This window comes from Hydra viridissima, unplaced genomic scaffold, assembly GCF_058129835.1.
Source record: "Hydra viridissima isolate aposymbiotic clone 2 unplaced genomic scaffold, HvirCarnegie_v1 scaffold_16, whole genome shotgun sequence".
Classification (NCBI taxonomy): Eukaryota; Metazoa; Cnidaria; class Hydrozoa; order Anthoathecata; family Hydridae; genus Hydra; species Hydra viridissima.
The window spans coordinates 7,560,731-7,566,730 of NW_028324315.1; the positions used below are offsets into that span (position 1 = coordinate 7,560,731).

The 6,000-nt window shown below is 28.9% G+C and overlaps 1 pseudogene across 1 annotated transcript; it reads right to left on the reverse strand.

The window, feature by feature from the left end:
* Nucleotides 1-2,921: 2,921 nt before the first annotated feature.
* On the reverse strand, nucleotides 2,922-6,000 carry LOC149877852 (uncharacterized; annotated as a pseudogene). The gene is made up of 2 exons (XR_016447835.1): nucleotides 4,907-6,000; nucleotides 2,922-4,805 (listed from the first exon to the last, which is right to left on the reverse strand). The product of XR_016447835.1 is annotated as an uncharacterized LOC149877852 (transcript).

Genomic DNA, 6,000 nt, shown 5'->3' on the forward strand with positions numbered 1-6,000 from the left:
ACTTGATTTTTCTTCTTTGATATCAAGACGTAGCTCTATAGCTTCCAGCTTCTTAAGTATGAAAGGATAGAATTCATTAATTGATTTTTTGAGGATCGTAAAATGTCAAACAAATATACATTCGTAATTAATTAGCAGTTATGGAAATTTTTAAAAATTTTCTTTTCTATGTTTGTTAATAGAACTTACTGAATTTATCAAATGTTTAGTTAAAAATTAAAAATAAATATTATGATTATGTAACTTATGATAATTTTATGCTGGTTTAAAACTCTTCGCTGATATCTTGATCTTTTTTCAGAAGTTGGATAGTTTGCAAGGGAATGGGCACGAGTAAATATACCTAATCTCCAATCGGAAAAAAGTTGCCAAGTTTTTTGGGAATGCTAGTGTCCAGTAAGATGAGTAGAGTAACGGAACATAATCTTTGATTATTGAACGGATTTTGCAGCCCACAGTTAAACTGCTTTTTCTGAGACTGTTTTCTAATATTAATTTTTTTGTATAAAGTTTGATTGGAATTCTGATATTCAGTTATAAAACTTGTTATTATTTATGCACTCTAGCTTTATTCTGCGTTACTTATTCACTTCTGCAAAATCATTTTTTCCTTTCTTTTTCCAGATTTAACTATGAAGCTAAATTTTTTAAAGAATCAGGTAACAAATGAAACAAGTAGAACAAAAATAGATGACCTAGAATCAATGACATACTGGTTAATTTTGTGCTCTAGTATCTCGGTTTTCTTTACTTCAAAATATTCTTTTCGGCGATCGTTATGGAAACAACTTGTTAATCGACAAAACCAGTGTTTTTTTCTACAGTTTTTCTTGAACTGATATAAACTAATACGTTAAAGAACTTTCAACTCAGACTTTAACCTTAATGCTAAATAGAAAACACTGAAAAGAAGAAACAAACAAGTAGGAAGAATTTTTAGTAAAAAATGTTTTAAGTAAATACACTCTTTTGCATTGAGATGAAACTCAGTTGTGAGAACGAGGTATTCTAAACGAAACAGATTATTTGCCGCTAAGGAGGATCCTTAAGAAATCGATTTGTAAACTTCATTTTGAAGTGTTTGTTCAGTTGGTGAATTCAGCTGGTTAGCTATTATATTTTAAACAATGACATTTGTTTTTTTCCATCAATAACAAGTAATTACGAATTTTAATTTGTTGTTATTACTTTTATTTCTGTCAGAGGATGACCAAAACTTTCAACAGCTTTTTTGATTTTCTCCTTACGGTCCACAGAAGTAGATTGTGAATAAACAAATGATAAGAAATAGTGGAAAAGTGACTTCGAATAAATATGTTTAAATAAAAAGAATTTCAAATTTTATTTTTAAACGATTTTCATAAATTTAACCAAAAAGCTACGGAAAAAACGTTTTTGTATTTTTCAATGACGTCATAACATTTTAGGTGTTTAAACAACGTTGATAATAAAGTATAATGGCGCGATAATAGATTGGTTATTAAAATGTGGAGTGATGGAGGTGAATGAGGTGCAAAATTAAAATTGGGTTAAGGCTTTTTTAAGCATAGAAAAATACTGCGCATATTTATTGGCTTTTAAATTTTTTGTGGCTAAAAGAGAAAAGAAAAAAAAAGACTATTAAAAGAAGAAAAAAAGGAACGTTTTTTCCAAAGCATCACGTGACTTCCTTGCGTACTTTTTCTCTAACATATTATCAAAATCAAAATATATATTATCAAAAAAAAAAAAAAAAAAAATTACTTAACACATAAAAAAAAAACTTCTTTGCTTTGGTTAGAAGAGTAATGTTTAGAGACTTCTAATTATTGGGTCATTCCATGCCAAGTGGTGCAAATTTTAATGAGGTCCCTCATGGACCATCTCAGATTTTATTGAAATTTTTTGATTTTGTACATATATATGTTAAAAGCATGTTTTGAAAATTTTAGATCAATATCTAATATGGTTCTTGAGAAAACGCTATTTAAGTAGTGGGCTATTTTGCATAAAATTTCACTCTACAAGAAAAAAGGGTTTTTTCATCATTTTTAACAGCCAATAACTTTTGAACAAGTTAGTTTTATACTTCAATTATTATAAGATAGCAAGTGTGCTGTGGATACTTTGAAAAAAGAAAAAAATATTATTTCTGGCATCTTAACTTTTTCCATAATGGCGGGCTAAAGTTGATTTTTTTGTTTTAAGAATAAGTTTTTTTGTGATTTTAAAGACCTTAATCTTAAAAACTAGTTACAAAGTTAATACAAATCAAATTGCCTGCTGATCTACATGTGGTGCATAAACATTTTTAAAAAAATCAGTTGATCAAAGAGCTGCATTCAAAAGTTATAGGTCTCCAAAATGAGTCAGATCGAGGTTTTCGTAAAATTGATCTGTGATGCAAAGCATCTGTTACCTAAGATGGCACTTTTTTTTTTTTATAAAATTTTTTATACGCATCAATTAAAGACTGTTAATTAATAAAAACCAAAAAAATTAATGGGCGCTTATTTATAACCCCCAAAAGGTAGTCTCTAAAAGTCAGGTAAATTTTCCATAAAATTCTGAAATTGACATAATAAATAAATGCATTGAATTATATAATGTTATTTATTATGAAATATCAATTAAAAAATATCAATGCTTAAAGCCTTTTAATCCCTTTAGATAAAGAACTTTTAAATCCCAATAGATAAAGTCCCCTCCCCTCTGTCCCCTCCCCTCTTTATAATACAATAATTTTTTTAATGAAAAACAAACAAAATGTTTTTAAGAAAATAAACAAAAATAATAAAATTTACAAAAAGTTAAATTTCTCAAATAATAAAATAATCTCATTAATTTCTTTTAAGTCAATACTATAAAATCTACTGAATTCTAAATTCTGCAAGTAGAAAAATCCACATTAGTGCAAATAATATCAAATGAGACTCTTCTTATTTTTATTGAGGTAAGTGACATTGGGATAAAACTGTGGTGGTTTCGTGTCCCAGGTATTGTCGAACAAGAACGATATCTCTCTTCCAAATTGAAGTTTGTAGTATGTGTTTCTATTGAAACTTTGTCAACAAAAAAAAAAGATATTCCTTTGACGTGTTAAACACACCAGCTGTACATTTTGCTTGGTGTGTCAATAGGATCGTTTAGTGATTGTAGACTGGCTCGTGCAACAAGACGTTTCACTGTTCCACCAACACCATCACAAGGGCTTTTACCATGCGATGTTGCAAAAAAGTGCCACTCTGCAGTCATGTCAAAATCGTGTTTATGGTAGCATAAGTTGATAAGATTTTTGTAATTTTTATATTGTGATGCAGCTCCATCACTAAAATAGATAATGTGTTCAAATGTTTGTAATTGTTTAAGTTTATCAATAACATTACCGATAAAGCAATGAACAGCATCTGTTCCATGTTTCAGATGATCTGATATAACACAATAACTTTGACTATCAAGTTTTCCATCTTTTATAAAATACGCAACAAAGGGGTGCACAGTTGCTTGGCTGTTATTCCAGTGAAAACCTTGCACTGCATCCTGTATTAGAAAACTATAGTTTTCTGCAAAGTCAAGAAGAACCAAAGCTTGATTTTCTTTTAAATTAGTTTTCAAATGTTGGTAGTAAGTGGCTTGACTTTTTGATATAAAATGATGCACTCGTAAACTATCTAACTGTTCATAAACCATTTCAATAAATTCATCTAAAGGTAGAGTTGCTGGTACTAAAGTACATTGGTAATTTGATTTTTGCCATTGATAAAAGTTAACTTCACTAATTTCTTTTTCTGTAAACAAAGTGTCAATGTAGTCTAACAAAACCTTTTTAGCAGGACATTTATCGCAGCTATGCAGCATACAATCTCTATTTTCAATGCTACAAACCATTAATTTTAATAAGATTTTGTAATCAGAAATTCCAGGAATTTTCTGTACAAGGAGCTTTACATTTTGATGGTACTGGCAAACACAAACTGCATGCAGACCAGAAGCACCACCCACAGGAATGCACCACTTGAGCCTTAGCTCACAAAATTTTGAAAATCCAACTTTAAGATAATTATATTTCTTTTTAAACTCAATATGTAGCTCTTTCATATTGACTAGTAGAAAGCGCTTTTGGATATGTTGCTTTTTACTATCTACTTTAACTGAAACAAACTCTTTTTTTCCTGGACAAACCCTTGAATATTCATCGCATTCGTAGAAATGAACAACCTCTGTAATTACATCTTCGCTTAGTTTTCTACCCGATTTTGGAGAAGGTTTTGATAGTATTCCATTTTTTTTACTTAATTTTCTGGCTTGTACTACAGATCTTTTTGAAGTAAAAAAAAACTTCTGAGTTTTCTCTATTGACCAACTGTCTGGAGTGAGTGTAAGAAGTGTGATTTTTTCAGAATTTGACAATGTTTTTTCAAATTTTGACTTAATTTTAGTCATAATATTGTCTAAATCTGTGTTTGTTTTTTTCAAACATTTTTTTGAGGGTGATTCAATTTCACAAAGTGCAGCTATTTCTATACCTAGCACATTGGCAACAGCCTTTTGTGTATGAGCTCTTATGCTATCAATTTTACGCTTTCCATATGCAACTCTATCTTTTTTTGAAACAAGTTTTAGAGGTGAGCATCCAAAACTTGCAATACTTGAATTAAGATCTTCTTTTAATGTATGGTTGTCAACATAAATTTCTTTTTCTTGGAGTTCATTTTCTTTTGTATTATGTTTGCAATTCAGAACTTTTCTGCAACTAGTGCAAATTTTTTGACCAGGTATTAAACCAAAATCTTTGGCATATGAAAGACTGATAACTCTAAGAGAATCTAAAAAATAACGGAAATAATTATTAAATATTTTTTTTTTTATTTATTTAGTGTTATTAAGGTATTTTTATTAAATTAAGATATTAAATATTGAAACTTACTTTTCACATTTTTTGCGTGCTTGTTCAATGGATTACAACAATACCTACGATGTTCATTCTCATACCTCGACAAGTAAACTTTCTCGTGATAGCTACAAATAAAATCTATGGGATTTATTTTGCTTCTCAAAGAAATAAGCTCTTGGTTTAGTTTAGACAGTTCTTGGTAGCGTTTACTTTTATTAGATAGATAGCACTGTTCATTTAATGCTTTACCAATACAGCAAGTAGAAAGCTCAGGCATATTACTTATTATTAATTAGCTCTAAAATACAACAATTTATTTGGTTTTATTAGTACTTTTTAGATTGACATACTAGTAATATAGAATTAAATGAAACAATAACTAAACTTTTAAAAAGTAATAATTTTTTATGGAAAATTTACCTGACTTTTAGAGACTACCTTTTGGGGGTTATAAATAAGCGCCCATTAATTTTTTTGGTTTTTATTAATTAACAGTCTTTAATTGATGCGTATAAAAAATTTTATAAAAAAAAAAAAGTGCCATCTTAGGTAACAGATGCTTTGCATCACAGATCAATTTTACGAAAATCTCGATCTGACTCATTTTGGAGACCTATAACTTTTGAATGCAGCTCTTTAATCAACTGATTTTTTTAAAAATGTTTATGCACCACATGTAGATCAGCAGGCAATTTGATTTGTATTAACTTTGTAACTAGTTTTTAAGATTAAGGTCTTTAAAATCACAAAAAAACTTATTCTTAAAACAAAAAAATCAACTTTAGCCCGCCATTATGGAAAAAGTTAAGATGCCAGAAATAATATTTTTTTCTTTTTTCAAAGTATCCACAGCACACTTGCTATCTTATAATAATTGAAGTATAAAACTAACTTGTTCAAAAGTTATTGGCTGTTAAAAATGATGAAAAAACCCTTTTTTCTTGTAGAGTGAAATTTTATGCAAAATAGCCCACTACTTAAATAGCGTTTTCTCAAGAACCATATTAGATATTGATCTAAAATTTTCAAAACATGCTTTTAACATATATATGTACAAAATCAAAAAATTTCAATAAAATCTGAGATGGTCCATAAGGGACCTTTGCACCACTTGGCATGGAATGACC